The sequence below is a fragment of the Zootoca vivipara genome, chromosome 5 (assembly GCF_963506605.1).
Source record: "Zootoca vivipara chromosome 5, rZooViv1.1, whole genome shotgun sequence".
Lineage (NCBI taxonomy): Eukaryota > Metazoa > Chordata > Lepidosauria > Squamata > Lacertidae > Zootoca > Zootoca vivipara.
Genome location: NC_083280.1, coordinates 67,762,993 through 67,779,867, shown reverse-complemented (window position 1 = coordinate 67,779,867; position 16,875 = coordinate 67,762,993). Strand labels below are relative to the sequence as shown.

The following is a 16,875-nucleotide window of genomic DNA, read 5'->3' as shown; positions in this document are numbered from 1 at the left end:
TCAGATTCTTAAGGAAGAATTTGTTCTATACAGAATTTGTTGGTTTTGTGCAATTTAAAAGATTAAGAAGTAAAAACGTATTGTTACAGCAAAATGTTCTCCCTAAGGGTCATATAGCAGATTATTTCTGAGTACCAACACTATAGATTTCAGCTACAAAAGCCATCAAAACACAACTGTAAAAACCTGCCCGAAGGGCAGCTTTCTATAGTTACCACAGGGGGAAAAGAATTGCTTTACATAGATCAATTTAGTGTCTTCTAAACACTGTATGTTGAATGTTGGGTCTCTTCTGATTACAGTTACAGAGTCTAGAGTATAATTGTGCCTGAGGTCTAGTCATCATTGAGATGGTAGTCCATTTTTTTGGCCTCCTGAGAATGCTGGTGGATACCCATGTGATTGAATGCTAGTCTGTACAAAAATTACCTCTAGAATTCTCCCTCACATTTGGTTTTCTGTCTGCAGGGATTTAGATGAACCAATTGGCTGTCTCCATTTAAGGCAGCTTCCTGTATTGGTTCTAATTAGTAGATCTGGCAAGAGTAAGAAGAAGAAGAAGAAATTGACTTGGGATAGATGGGATCGGGTCATATGACAATTGGAAAAAACTTTGCGGTGCTATATCATAGGATCAGGCTTTACTAATACAGATTATATCAGCTGGCACAGCAGGATCTTTCATTTTGTTTCTTTGTCTGTTTGAACATCTGGCAGACTCAAGTTCTTGCAACCAGCAATTTATACATAGTTTGTTCAAAATAGGTTAAATACATAATACATTTACAGATTTTTTTTTCTTCTTCAGAGACTCTAGAATTTCATGAAATATAGTAACATTATTTCGCTGGCACATTGTGGCTGTGACATATTTGAGAAATTCCTCATAATAATTCATCAGGAAGTGGTGAAAAATTACTGAGATCCTGAAGAAACAAAGTTGCATGTTCAGACCCAGAGACCTCCCCCCTAAATAAATTCACACTTGACTCAAATTTTAGTTTGGTTTTTGGCAGAATTTAGGCCACCCCTTTATTGATTACAGAAAGTGAGTGGTTGCATAGGCTCTGGTTCGACTAGCTCCCTGCCATGCAGGTAGTGCTGACCCAGGGCACCAGAATAGGTCAGCCAAGAGTGAACACCTGGATAGGTGAAAAGTCGGGAACAGACTATGTCCGCCACCCAGATGTCCCCCTGGACTCAGGCATGGGCACAACCCCCTCTCAGGGGGTGACCAAACCAGTTGAGTCCCTGGATTCCTTTAACGGAATGCCCTTCACATAGGGATGGCGAGTGCGTTCTCCCATCCCTATCACCTGAACCAGTGCCTATCCACAACCTTACAAGTTGTGACGATTTGCTACATGGCAGGCAAAACCCAAATGGCAACAGCCAATCAGCCAAGTGGGGAAAATTCCTGCCGTGGCCCTGTCCCAATGTCAGATGACACACGACAGCATAGCAAGGTCAAGCGCAAAAGCCCTAAAAGTAGGACGAGGTGGGCGGGTGTTCCGAATGCACACGCCGAAAGAGGAAGCTCTGGGTCATGTGCATGGGTATATATAGGTCCCTCGATCCATTTAGACTGTGCCCCCATTGGCCAGATTGAAGCCAACATCAAGGGACCTACCAATTGGGTGTTGAGGTTGACCAATCTTACCCACCCACAACACAGGAGGTCAGTCTCCAGGTCTCAACAAAACACGTGCCCTCTTTTAGGGAGGACACGATTAAAGAAACTAAGTCAGCATGCTTGCTTGAGAATATGTCCCAATGCACAAACATCCATTGGATTTGGCTGTACAAATGTTATGCCAGAGCAAGCCTTATTTAAATCATTTATTTAAAGCAAGACTGGACAGTTTGGAGTCAATGAAAATGGTATTGTTGAATAACTAGAAAACATAATATGGTTATAATTAAAATAGTCTTTCAAAGAAAGTTTGTGAAAACGCTAGCTGATGATTGCCTTTTTGTGCATATTATCTACAACAAGTATGCAGGGAAATAGAAGGGTGTTACAATCAAGGACAGACATAAGACCAATCAGCAAAACCTGTTCCATTTCAAACAGTGGAATAAAGAATTAGAGATGCGGAACAAATCTGACAGTACAGGATGATATATGAGATAATGCTCCGTGGAAAACTTAATTTGTTTTATCTCTCTGTATCCTTTCTGACTTTTTTTTGCATAATGTAAATATTGTAAAAAATAATAATGAAATTTTAGTCTTACTAATGAGTTTTTTCCTGACCACTTCACAGGTAGATTATCCAGAGTGATGAGCAGCACATGAAATACAGAGCTATAACAATATATTCCAAGATCAAATAACTTTTGGCTTAAGAAAAGGCCCTTAGAAACACATTCATACACCAAAGAGCATGAAATTTGTACATTAAGGACCCTGTCTTAACTTCTAGGCTATATAATATGCATAGATATTATATAGCTTCATATATTATGATCATTCACAACTTAGATTCCATGTATTAGGAAACATTTTGCCATCCTCTTCCAATCCCTGTGTGTTCCTGTTAAATAGTGAGCTATAATGCAGTGAAATCAAGCATGTCTCTGTCTCTCTAGTTGCTGCCTGCTTCTAGCCCAGCTCTCTCACATAACTCTGGCTCTTGCCCTTCTCACTACCAGCCATGTGATGAAGGGGGCCTGCCCATTTGCCCTCTGGCACAGAGAAACCTTCTTTAATATACTAATGACTATACTTGTGCTGGTACTTAGGTGGCAAGTAGGCCCTTCCCTGGCTAATTCAACAATGGGATCCTCCATTAGATTTTAACACTTGCTGTTTCCAGGGAATTAGAAGGAACCTCAGGCATCATACAGACTGACCCCCCGTTCCCAAACTCAGAACAATATATTCTTTTTCTTCCAGATGGATGACTGTAAAAGTAGTGCCATCTTCTCCTTAATATCCTACCTACTCTTTTAAAATTAACAGGTGAGGCTTTTCTCTGCATCCTGACAGTGGTGAAGGTGTGACTGGCTGGAATGCAGAATCACATCTTCTCTGTGGCCATGGCTAAATTTAAAACTCTCTGCCTCGTGCTTTCAACTGCCTAGTCAATACAAGTTCTGGCAAGCATATGGCACGCAGCGCTGGTGCATCTTTAGCAGACTGACCTCTTGTTTTAGGTTGTTTTTATATATTGCTCCTGCCTCTAGCAATTAATGGTTTGCTGTCTTGCTAATGTTTTCTGAATGGATTTCTGTAGTTGTCTTTTGCGTTGTTTGCTGCCCTGAGAATCGTGAGAAGGGCAGGATATAAATCTGCTGAAATATATTGATAAACAACCATTGCATTTCCTAGGCAGGCTTGAGGGGTTAGTAGAAATGGGAATTCCATCCCCTGAATCTAATACTATAAACACATTTACTGGTTTAAAGCAGAGCAAGGTTGTTCTTCTTCTCAATTCAGATAAAAGCTGATTTGGGATAAATGTATCAAAATGCAGTATTTTGTAAGATAGGCAGGATAGGTCCAGGATAGATGTGAGTTGTGGCTAATGTGGGTGGATCATTTCCCAAGTCAGTGGTGGGAGTTCACTGGATGCAGAGTGAACAGGAATCTGCACACAGCCCAAGACACTGTCAGTCAACTTAAGTTTTGCCTCCTGTCCTGCTAATGAAAAGCGCCACTCTGTTTTGAATTATTCAGCTGAGAGAGCGATAGATTTGTCGGCTTTTAGTATACCAGATAAGCTGGTTTGGATCTTGAAGTCATCTTCTGATGCCCTTCTCCATATGTCTACATCAAATGAGGTATGGTGAGTAGTTGTAAGAAAGAAGAACTTGTGGAAAGTCTCCCTAGAGAATGACAGATGACACACGACAGCATAACAAGGTCATGCGTGCAAGCCCTTAATATAGGGAGAGGTGGGCGGGTGTTCCAATGCACTGGCTCAGGGAAACGTGCATGGGCTTAAATAGAGGTCTCTCGATAGACTTTAGCTGGCATCCCATTGGTATGATTGCCCCCAGCATTGAGGGATCTCCAATAGGGTGTTGTGGCCATCCAAACGTTCCCACCTACAACACAGGGTTTGGCTGCCAGGCCACACTGCAACACATGCTCTCTTGTTAGTGGGCCCGATTAAGCAAAAGTTGGAGACCTTGGCATTGCTCAGAGGTTTCAATATTAAACCCTTTGGGTAGTTTTCATATCCTTTGGATATTCATAGAATCATAGAGTTGGAAGAGACCACAAGGGCCATCCAGTCCAACCCCCTGCCAAGCAGGAAACATTCTTGTACTATTCTTGTACTCTTAAAATCCATGACAATTAGGTGCTGCTCTGAGCTCTGTTAAATTGGTTTTATTTTCTGCTACTAGTTTTCTGCTGTATTAGTTTTGATGGCTTTATAGCCTTGTTTTAATTTTTATTGGGTTGGTATTTGAACTTTTATGAAACACATTCTGATAGGTTTCACAACTTTTTCCTTGAGTAGCTCCATTACATAAGCCCCCCCCCCCTTGAATGGCCATGAAGTTGCATTACTGATCTGATTTCATTCTACCATGTAATTGTTTTACTGAGTTATGTTCTGGGGTTACTTTAGAGTTCAGTTACTAAATTAAATCCATTTAGTTATTAATTACCATTATAATAGAATAGAATTAATATCAAAATAAATGTTTTAAACTGTTACTACAATGAAGAACTACAAAATTTAATGGAGTAATATTAAGTCACAGAATAATGAGAACCAGCACTAATGGGAATGATTACAAATGTGAAGAACAATTATGTCTAAACTAATCACAGAAGCTGGAATATATGATATTCTTTTGCAGAGTTTCTTTTGCAGAGTCTTGAATACTCAAAATTCCCATAAATTACATAATTGATTATGATTCCCCCACCCCATTTGCATTTTGTTTCCTTTGCAATGAAGTGAATGTGGTAGAACAACATAATGACAATGTAATTTATGTAATTAATTATGTAAGTTACGTAAATTATGTAATTTAGCTACAGAAAGATAAATAGTGTAGTTGTTGGCAGAAGAGAGACTTGCTGCATGTAACAAACACAGGGTGAAATGCAAAAAATGCTTTCTTACATCCCTAAAAGTAACATATATAATTCTAAAACTATCAGCTCTGTTGTTGTAAGATCAATTATCTATGTAACAAAAATATAAAATAACATTTTCTCTCTTTTAGGAGGTGGCATACTTTTAAGTGAAATACACAAAACTCAATTTAAATACATCCCAAAATCCTGTGAACAAAAATGCAGTATGGACACTTTCAGAATGTGCTACTGTTAAGCAGAGTGACACAACTGTGATTGGATGCGTATTGAACCTAGAAAGTAGGAGAGTCTCTAAGGTAATAGATCTTTAGGCACATGCAAAACTAGGGAACCCGTCAAAATTCACCCATACAGCCAAGACTGAATATTGCACAGGCACAGACAGAATGAATTATGCCAGGGGTTGAGCAGCAGTTAGGTGTAAATAATGGCTTTTCAGACTGGAGATTAGCTGATTCAGCCCTTGGCAATAGCCGGGAAGCTGCAGTATAGTTTTTATTTATCATGTTCCTTAGTGGATAATAAATTGGCATGGAGGTGAGAATTGTTTTGGTGATTATTGTGATCAAATAATTATCTAATACTTTTGGACCTTTGGTCACGAAGCTTATCTTCCTCACCCATCATTCCATTGTAGTTTTTACACTCAGCTATTGTGTTATGTAAAAATATATCCATGTAATATTGCTACTAGGGAAACTTTATTATTATTATTTATTCATAAGGTTTATAGATGGATAAACATTAGAAAATATCATTGCAATATACAACAATAAAAATGAAATTATAAAGACAGATGAAAACTGTTTCCAAAAGAAATATACTTCTGCCCATGAATCAACTCATCCTTTAGGGAAAGCCTGTATGTTTGTTTGTTTGTTTGTTTGTTTGTATCTAATGAAATGTGTTTTATGTTGGAGCCTGGAACTTCAGTGGATAGTGTGATCCCCAAGGCAGGTGCCATGAAATGCTCAAAGAACACATGTCACAAAGCTAGACAAGAAGTTCATTATATAACACAAGAAACTTCTGGCTCCACCCAAATACAATGAGATCCATTGCCACCTAGTGACTAAACCAGATGTCACTGTCTCTGCAGTAGAGTTCCAATCAGCCACATTGATGGATTAAAAACCTTTGATTAACTAATAAGTTGGGTTTTTGTTGAGCATTCACCAAATGTATTATTTTTATTTATTCATTTCTTACAATTCATATCTCGCCTTTTACTTCACGAGCTAAATCAACCCAGCTTCGAGCTTTTGTAACAATGCATAAAACATATCCACGAGTAGAATAGAATAAAATAAAAAGTCACAGTATATGGGTCAGGAAGGAACAGCACCAAAATAAGAAAGCCAAGAAAGCAATCAGCTAAAAACCTTATGAAATAGCTTTGTTTTGGCCAGATGCCTTCACTGAAACATCAGCATCCAACTGGACTTTAATTCTGAATAGAGAGATGTGAGACAAAAAAAGGGGGGCCTAATCCACAGCTCAAACCTTATCTGAATATTTTGGCAGTGGACTGTTCTTCCTGTGAAACAAAGAGGAAGACATAGTGCACAAGTTCCAGGATATCTCTGGTGTACACTCACTTCCTCAATTGGAGCATAAATGTTGGATTCAGGTATGGGGAGTGGGCCACGCCTCTGGTACAAATTAACGCAAGAGCCATAAATTACACACACCGTCTTAAAAAACATGTTTCCATTCTTTTGCATCCTTTAAAACTATGTGGGGAGGCTATTGTTTTGTTTGTGAGTATGTTTCTTGTGTTTTTATATAGCTAACTGCCCTGTGATGCCCAGATGAGGGGCGGTATAGAAATTTAAATAATAATAATAATACAAGAAAGACTGCTTCTAAAAACAAAAGAAAGTGTGCAATTTTCTCTAGAATTGTTTTTTTACCCAAATGCATTTTTGAAACATTTAATCAAATTTTAAATTGATAAATAAAACTCATATGATTACTCACCAAACATTATTTAACTGGATTACAGCTCAAACAAAATGAAATAGTAAAAGGGCTTTGTTTTAGGATTTTGGAACTTATTTTTGGCCACAGTTTTATGGTTACAGAAATATATTTCAGTGGAGAGGGAGAAAGAACATTTGGTTTATTCTTAATCCTTCCTTTGAGCATGTATTATCTGCTGCTGTTCAGAAACTTTACAGCATAGGGAAAGAAATGGTTAATTTCCTGTCCTAAAGCAAAATACAGTGTCAGTTCATTCAAAATAGTTGTTTCTGTTTTTAAAGCAGAAAATTAGTATGTCAATTTAACAAGCTGCAATCAGTTTTAACCTAGCAAAATCAAAGGCACAATCAAGAAAATTTACGCACTAATCTAGGGCAAAACACTTTTGGCTGGGAAGTCATTGTTTACTTCAGTAGAAAATAATGTATAAATAAATATTTTGATGACTTAGACATTTTCAAAACTATCAAAAATCTAGAATATTTGTTAATGTTGAAATAGCTGTATTTGCTTGGCTGAATATATCCAGACATCTATATCTACAAACACTTAAGTAAAGGTTTAGAAGAATGCTAAACTCATATATGGTGTGTATAATTTCAGATTAGTCTATAAAATCCAAATGTAGAAATATATCCAATAAGCAGTAAATTTTAATGTGCTTTGACAGTTCCTATTTTGTAATTTAATATTGATTGGTCATTAAATGAATGCTTAGACAAAAAAATTAATAGGCATGTAAGATATTAATGTACTTGTCAGCTACCATGGTTAATTCAATATTTCTTCAGTGATATATACATCATCTAGAGTCATAATGAGACATCAGTTTTGTTAGAGGTTTTTGGTCAGTTGCTACTTAACAGTTTTACAGTATAACAGCTGAGACATTTGCTGCATTAAATGTATTATGCATTGCTATCTAACAAAGCTCCTTTTTACTGACATGGTGAGGTAGATTGGGTGGAAGAATCCCCCTGTCCAGATCTGATCGACCACCAGCTGCAGAGTGATACCCATGTCACTCCAGTAGTGTAGAGCTCTCTAGTGTACAGCGGTTGGAAGATGAATGGTGGCTAATGGATTGAGGTTGAATCCTGACAAGACAGAAGTACTGTTCGTGGGGGATAGGGGGCTGGTGTGGAGGACTCCCTGGTCCTGAATGGGGTAACTGTGCCCCTGAAGGACCAGGAGCGCAACCTGGGAGTCATTTTGGACTCACAGCTGTCCATGGAGGCACAGGTCAATTCTGTGTCCAAGGCAGCTGTCTACCAGCTCCATCTGGTACGCAGGCTGAGACCCTACCTGCCTGCGGACTGTCTCACCAGAGTAGTGCATGCTCTAGTTATCTCCCGCTTGGACTACTGCAATGCTCTCTACGTGGGGCTACCTTTGAAGGTGACCCAGAAACTACAATTAATCCAGAATGCGGCAGCTAGACTGGTGACTGGGAGCGGCCACCGAGACCATATAACACCAGTCCTGAAAGACCTACATTGGCTCCCAGTACGTTTCTGAGCACAATTCAGAGTGTTGGTGCTGACCTTTAAAGCCCTAAATGGCCCCAGTCCTGTATACCTGAAAGAACGTCTCCACCCCCATCATTCTGCCCAGACACTGAGGTCCAGCGCTGAAGGCCTTCTCGGTAGTGGCACCCGCCCTGTGGAATGCCCTCCCATCAGAGGTCAAAGAGATAAACAACTACCTGACATTTAGAAAACATCTGAAGGCAGCCCTGTTTAGGGAAGTTTTTAATCTATGACATTTTATTGTATTTTAATCTTTGCTGGAAGCCGCCCAGAGTGGCTGGGGAGACCCGGTCGGATGGGCGGGGTACAAGTAATAAATTATTATTATTATTATTATTATTATTATTATTATTATTATTATTATTATTATTATATTCCACCTGCTGAAAATCTAGGTGGTGGTGCCATGAATGAGATCACCATCACTAGGAGCCAGCAGAAATTGACTTTTCTAGGGCTGATTGTATCAGGGTTAGTAGCGCAGATGACTGCATTGGACTCCAAAAGAAACTGATCACTGTTCCAGTTTCAGTCTTGCACAGCAATCTGCCTGCCTCCATCTTCCATTTCAGTTGCCATGCACTCCATTAAACCCCACTGGGTTTGCAGGTGGGGGGAGAGTAGGATTGCTCCCTAAAATTCCTACCCTTTGATAATGCCCTACTCTCTTTTTCACATGACATAATACGATACTCTATAATAATCTGATATATGTAACTTGACCAGTTATTCACTCATTTAGATGTTTTCTGCTTGACCTGCAAGGCAAAGTCCTTGGATAAAACTTGAATCAAGGGAGCGCAACGAGAGCAGAGGTGGACTTTGGGCTCTCAAATTTTGGCAGTACCCTGTGTGACGCTAAAAGTCAGCATCCCCTGTCTCTCGCACTCTCTTCTACAGCATTGTTGTGGCACCCAGTGTAGCCAAACCAGTCACACTTCTCTAAAGCCACCTCTGACACAGGGTTCAGCTTGCAGCTTGCATCTACTAAGAGAGCAAAATGCTCTATCATGGGAAGAACAATCTGCAACCATCACCCATGCTTGCTATTCTAAACGTAATCAAAATCTTCCACTTTGGTGGGCTTGTGGGTTGGGGCTCTGTGACTAAACTCTGCATCGTGTACTTTCAGACATTAAGAGCCTCCACTGTGCCCTGCTGCCCAGGCTTGATAAAGCTCCTTAGAAATGAAGAATGTGCAGCAAGCTACATGGTTTTACAAGTTTTACATGCACAAATATTCAGTTTAAAAAGTTTAAACCTAGCCACACTTAAAAAACCACAGGCTTTTCACAGGCTTTCCCATCGTTCAAAACAAAAGCATCTCAGAGGCATTGATGTTAAATTTCTTTAATAAAAGCAGGTTACATGCTGTCTTCAAAATTAAAACAAAGGCAAAAATACTGCCACATTTTTCCACTTTCTTTGGTCTCTTTTATATTTCCTTGTCTTTGTCTCCTGAAACATGGTATGCTTCACTTATGTGAATACATTTTATAGCTGGAGAGAGACCTTATATTACAGGGTTGTCAGTTCAAATTCTGACAACTATATCAGGGGCAACAAATATAAGCATGCATGACTTTAGGGAAGAGAGTTTTCCCACACTTTCCTTTTTCCATAGGGTGCCTTTCATTATAATGAAACTAATATTTTTATTACATCTCCTGTCTCTAGTATTGATGATACTGGAGTTAAACCTAAAAGGACTCTGAAGATGAATAGCTTGCTCCTGTGATATTGCACTCTACAACTGGAGCACATGGCATAGAGCTTCAGTCTTCCAAACTCTATAGATCAATGCTTAAAAATAGGAAAGCAATGCACACTAGAGACTTTGAGACTAGAGTGGAGAGGGCTCCCAGTATGAGGTTACCAGATTTTTTCCAATTAATTTGGGGAGACTTTAATTAATTAATTAATTAATTAAACACTACACAATTGGGATGTTGATGCTGCAGCTATGGCGGTGGCAGAGGGGCAGCTACCGCCTTGACCTCAACCGCCACGTTTCCCCTTCCTTCAAGGCTTCTATCTACTTTCTCCATTAGCCCGGGCAGCTCCTGTTGTTGGTTCTTTGGTGGTGGTGGTGGTGGTAGGGAAGTGGTGTGCAGTGGGTCAGGCATGGAAGGCGGAGAAGGAGGGCCGAGAGCAGCAGCAGCAGTGAGGCTCGGGCAGTGCAGTGCCTCCTTTCCCATCAGAGCAGGCCCAATCCCATTCCTAGTTGCATGCAAGCAGGAGGGGGTGGGGATCCCTCAGCTGGGAAGCGAGGCTTCACACTGCCTTTTGGAGCAGCCCCCTCCCAATTCCTACTTGTGTGCAAGCAGGAGGGGGCAGGGATCTCTCAGGCAGCACAATGCCTCCCTTCCCGTCGGAGCAGCCCCAATCCCATTCTTATGTGCAAGCAGGAGGTGGCGGGGATCCCTCAGCTGGGAAGGGAGGCTTCCCGTTGCCTAGCTGAGAAATCCCTGCCCCCTCCTGTGAAGCCTTTCACAGCTGAGAGATCCCTGCCCCGCTCCTGCTTGCACGCAAGTAGGAGTTGGGAGGCTGCTCCAATAGGCAGCATGAAGCCTCCCTTCACAGCTTAGTTGCTGTGGGGTCAGGGAAGGTGGAGGCAGCCCGGAAGCTGCATCTTAGAGCCCCTGCACCACCATCATATGGGGACTTCAGAGCAGCTCCTGAAGCCAGCCAGAGCCAACTGCTCTGGGCTGCTGAGACTGCTGCTGCTGTGTTTCCTGGGGACATTAGATGAAATCCAGGGACATTCCAGGGATGGAATTTGTCCGGGGACTTATTCATAAATATGGGATCTGTCCCCGGGAAACAGGGACATCTGGTAGCCCTATCCCAGTAGCCAGTTGGAGAGCTATTTAAACCTGCTATAGCTTACTCTCCGTTCCCATGGATCCTTGCCCTGTGCCTAGCATGAAAGCCATATTCATAAGAGTCCTTCTGGATAGGAACAAAGGCCCATTTAGGCCAGCAATTGTGCTCCCTCTGAAACTGGAGGTGGTACACAGCCACCCCTTTCCTCTGAACGGAGCATCATATTACAATTGGGATAATTACCCAGTTATCTCTAATAGTACTGCCCTACGGATTGTTTAGTATTAGATTAAGCAACAACTTTTGCCTAATTTAGGGATATAATACAATTGGACCCTTTCACTCACAAAGGGCTATTCATCCAACTGGAGAGTAGGAGATGATTTTTTTTTACTGATGTCACCTCCCACTCCATTTTGTAGGGAGTCTCAAGTCTCTGGTGCTGATATTCAGGGTGTGCTGGGGAGACAGAGAACTGGCAAAAATGGCATCCTCTTCTCTGATCTGCTGGATCAGAAGCCCTCCTGTGAGGACAAGGGCACCAATTGCATGTCAACCAATATTTATAACGTATCTTGTGCTTTTCAAGGTATTAAGTGTTTGGCAGCTTTAGGTGTCCTGGAAGAAAGAGGATACTGCGGATTATCATTGCTAACTGGTTAAATTTCAAGACCCACACCATCAGAAATGCACGCTCAGAAATTGACATTTACTTCAATTGTCTTGTTTTGACAATGCTGAAATTTGCTTAATTAGATTGACTTCACTTAATTCATTTAGCTAGTTTTCTGGAGTCAATGCAGCCTAAACAAATTAAGCAAAGTCTAATTAAACTATCTGAACCTAGATTCTTTTTTGTTCAATGTCTTCGGTATGTTTGTTGTTTTTGTTTGCTTCTGTTTTGTATTTTGCTGATTGCAGCATGTTGTCGCACATGGCAGCAACGAGAACCTGGCAACGTACCAAATATAAGAATATGCACAAATTGTTTGAGAAATCAAAACATACTGACTAGAAATAGCATATATTCAATGCAAACTGTCAAAATAATGAGAACATGTTCAAGAACAATTTGCCAAAATTAAGAAGTACTCCTTCATGTGTCTAGTGAAAAATTCATAATTTTTGGGTTTGGGCATTCTGGTTTGGGGAAATATAATGTTTGTTTACTTATTCATATTCCACTGGCAGTAAATATGGCCTGCTCTGAAATAGAAATTTTCCTCTCGTCTCTGGGTGTGTTTTCCTCCATAGTTTGCTGAGAACAAGCTGGAACCTTAGTTTTGTTTGTGTAACAAGTCCTAGCTGCTCGGCTGAGTTGTTGTTCTGTGTTTCACCAACAAATACAACTGTTGAAGTTATTCTGACTCCTGCTGCTTCCTGGTATTAGAGCAGGCTTTCCCCACACAGTGAGTACTCTTTCCAAACCCATGGTTTACCGCACCACCCTTCCCTAAAGGAGCTCAGTGCAGTGTGCAAAGTTCTCTCTGCACCCTATTTTATATTCACAGAAAAACCCCTGAGGTAAATTATGCTGAGTTTCACAGCAGAGTGGGGATTTTGACCTGGGCTAAACATACCAAGTATTAAGGACTCTTGCTTGCTATGTTAAGAATGAAGATACATTTTATATATTTTTATTTTCTACTGTGGTATAAAATATCTGGGAGAAAAATGTAAGTGAAATATTCAGTAAAACCAAAGCTAGGATGAAGTCTTATATAGTCCATATTAGTAAAACTGAATTAACAACTGCTTCCAAAAGAGTGTTATATGCAGCTGTTCTGGTGTGTGTGTGTGTGTGTGTGTGTGTGTGTGTGTGTGTGTGTGTGTGTACCCTTCAATATATATCAGCATTTAAGAAAAAGAAATTCATTTTTCCTTGGTGCCTGTAATGGCTGAGTTGTTTGCTTGGGATTTTTGATCTTTCAAACTGATTACCAGAAATGTCAACATCCTTCAGGAATGAAAACAGTTATTTCCCACAATTCAGTTTCTGGGAGCTGGTCTACCATTTGGGAAGAGTCATGCAAGTAATCATACATTAATAAGCCTGATCACTTTGTTAGTCTATTTTGTTCTATATCTGTGTTTTGTTCATTTTTTTGTTTGTTTGTTTTTTAAAAAAACACAGCTTATTTTGTTGGTGTGGGCTTGTTGCATCATTCTAGGTGAACAATCTGACAATGGGGGGCATAGGTTAAACCTATTCACAATGTCCTCCAGCTTACTCATTTCATGATGTCAATAAGATATTGTATTTACTAATTTTAAGTAATTCTAAATCACCCTTAATTCAGGCTTGTGAACCACCCTGTAATCTAAAAAATTCAAAAATTAAGTACAGTGCCTGCAAATATAGCTCATTTGAAAATGAATTTATACCTGAGCACAAAACCCCACTGAATACAGTGAAATTTATTCCATTTCAAACACCCACAGGGTTGGGCTGTAAACAGAAAATCTGGAGTCTCCTGAGTGTCAAAGTTGACACTGCCATAAAAAGTAGTTTTAGTTGAAATGGCTGGTTAACCAATTATCACTAAGTGATTCTGGAGAGCAGTTTCTTTTTTTTTCCAATCGATGTGAAAGAATCTATATGATATTGTACCTGTAGCTTAATGACAGTAATGTTTGACTGAATGGATTGCATAATGCAATAAATGACTCCAGTGACTCCAATTAAAAGCCACGACTGTGACGGCCTTGTCATTTTGTTGGCAAGATAGGAGTAACAAATCAATTCATACCCACCTCAGATGATCATCAGAATTATTCCATTAATTTCATTGAGCAAGCACTGAAAAGAATTGTGCAAATTCAGTCCAATCAGGACAGAACATTTTCAAAATAAAGTCTCTGTTTCAATAACCTTCAAACTTCCCAGACCTGGGAAGCACTAGGGAACCGAAACAAGCACTAGGGACCCATTTCTTACATTATTTTAATCAAATGTTTGTATGGTGGTAGTTGAAGCCCACGCTAGATCAGACCATGACCCATTAGTGGGTTGTGACCCACCAGGTGAAGACCAATGAGCTACCTCCTAAACAGCAAGAGGGGTACTTAGGTGGTATCTTGACATAATCGAATATCTCTATTAAGTGTTGTTCACTCTCATGTGACACCAAAACAAGAGGCAGAAACTTGGACTGTCTCTCAGCTTCTACACAGTCAGAATTAAGTGTGTCTGGAACTCTGTATGGTAGCATATATATGCACATAGACTTCCTGTGCGCTAAACACAATTCTTAATTGTGTGTACATTTGTTCTGTTCAGATCTTCTGCAAATGTGTGGCAGGAGAGCTGCATTCAATGAGCACATGTTGCAAGTGGGAATGTCTTTAGTCTTTAAGAGTCATTTGAAAATGCTGCAGTGGTTCTATCCTTACAGCATGACAAGACTTTGCCAATTATGTAAATACTGTTAATTTGTTTGGAGTGATTGTAATGTTTCTAATCATATTCTGTGGTAGTGTAAGAAGACCCCTGCTGGATCAGGCCAAAGGCCCATCTAGTACAATGACACCTCTACTTACGTTCAGCTCCGGTTATGTGCAGCAAACCCGGAAGTATTTTCCAGGTTTTGCCGCGCACGCATGCGCAGATGCGCGCTACACACTGCACACATACGCAGAAGCACTAAACTGCGCCACACGCATGCGCAGAAGCGGCACCTCCAAATACGCACACCTCAGGATCCGACTGGAGCTCCGGAACGGATCCTGTGGCAACCGGAGGTACCACTGTATAGCATTTGTTCGGTCAAGGATTGTCTTACCACATTTTGAAGTTAGTGATCATATAAAAGGCCACCCTTCTCATACGGTCCAGAGTCTAAAATACCCAACGTAAACACTCTGGCCTTTGCGATGTCCTGGTTGAAGGATGAAAACAGCTATTGCAGAGTACACATTAAGCAGAACTCTTGCATCACTTCAGACACAATACTTTTCAGCGGAGATATTTCATACATGTGCATGCAAATGTGAATTGGACTTGAATGCTATCAGGAATTAGCTGTATTATTGGCATACTCCAGGGTGTTTTTTGTAATGGGATGAAGGAAGAGACAAATTCAATCTGGATGTAAATTCTCTTTTTTAATACGACTAAACAATATTGAAGAAATGCAAATGTATGAACTGCAGATGTGAATACATTTTGTCCTAAGAGATTTGTAAGGAAGTAAAAGCCCCGAAGGCCTGAAACTGCTTCTGAGTTTTATGCATGTTGTGTATTATCTTTTTGTCTGATACATTAATCTTGCATTAGTTGTCTGGATCCTTAATTGACAAATGCTTGCTTAGAATATGCAGACTGTCTGAAGGAATGCCTCAAGCATCATCTCCATATTATTTATCTTATTAAAGCATCCACTATGTGGGTCTAAAATATCTTCCAAGACATTTTATTTATTTATTTTGCAACCAATTCTGCCCCTGGGAGACAGAGTAAAACTTTACTGTAATAAACTGTAAACAGCGGTAGTAATAAGCAGATTTATATATATATATTAGCTAGTACATAAAAATGTAAACAAAAGACTTTAAAACACATGTATTTCTTGTTTTCAGGCCATCGGAGCTCTGGTGAAGAAATGCAAATAAGGTACTGTTTATTTTCTTTTAATATAGAAATGCTATAAGCAAATTTAAATTTTACAATATGCTTTCCCAATTCCCCAAATTTACAGTAATCATGTTAGGGTTTTTTTAATGGCACAGTATAAAAATAAATATTGCATGCTCATTGTACCTCATTTTCTTGGCAGATTCCTGCACTGTCCCTAATGGTCTGTTTTCTATACATGTTTGATCTTTATATGTCACCTTTTTATTTAAGTGGCATGTATGTAGATTTGAGGGATTTGTAAGGATTGTGGTACAAATGAATGCTGAATATGAATCTTTAGATGAGTGATAAAACCTACATTATTTAAACACACAGCTTTTCGGTGCGGTGGAGTGCAGGGAAGTTCAGGTCCTGAAAGGTTTTTTAAAAAATTCAGTGAGTGAAGTGGATATGGACACCTCAAGGGGAACTTCAGTTCAGTGTTCTTAATTCTACCTGTTTGGTTACTTTGGCTGTGTCTACACTCAGCCAAACCATGACTTAGTATGAATGTTACAGGTAGGTAGCCGTGTTGGTCTGATGCAAACTTAGTTGGTCTCTAAGGTGCTACTGGAAGGATTTTTTTTATTTTGTTTTAGTATGAATGTGTGTACCCCCAGGGAGGAGATCCCAGCTTTTTTTGCTCCTCTCTGTTCCCACAGGCAGATCTAAGGGAGCTTGACCAGTTCGGTCGTACTGGACACAGAGCCTTGGGGGTGCTGCAACTATGATTTAGAATGGAGCACGAGAAGCAGTGGGGGCAAATTTTGCCATTGCACAGGGCGCCACTGAATTTTGAGACCCCAAGGTCTGCCACTGCAGCTCCTCTTACTGTGGAACAGTAGCTGAGCCATTAGTGG

The 16,875-nt window shown here is 40.1% G+C and overlaps 1 protein-coding gene across 7 annotated transcripts in view; it reads left to right on the top strand.

Moving 5' to 3' along the window:
* Positions 1-16,875, top strand: part of PCDH15 (protocadherin related 15) — a 608,113-nt gene that overhangs the window by 185,859 nt on the left and 405,379 nt on the right. For all 7 annotated transcript variants that reach the window (XM_035137543.2, XM_035137542.2, XM_035137532.2 and 4 more), the window contains exon 4: positions 15,979-16,012. The gene's annotated coding sequence lies outside the window, so the exon portion shown is untranslated. The remainder of the gene's footprint in view (positions 1-15,978; positions 16,013-16,875) is intronic.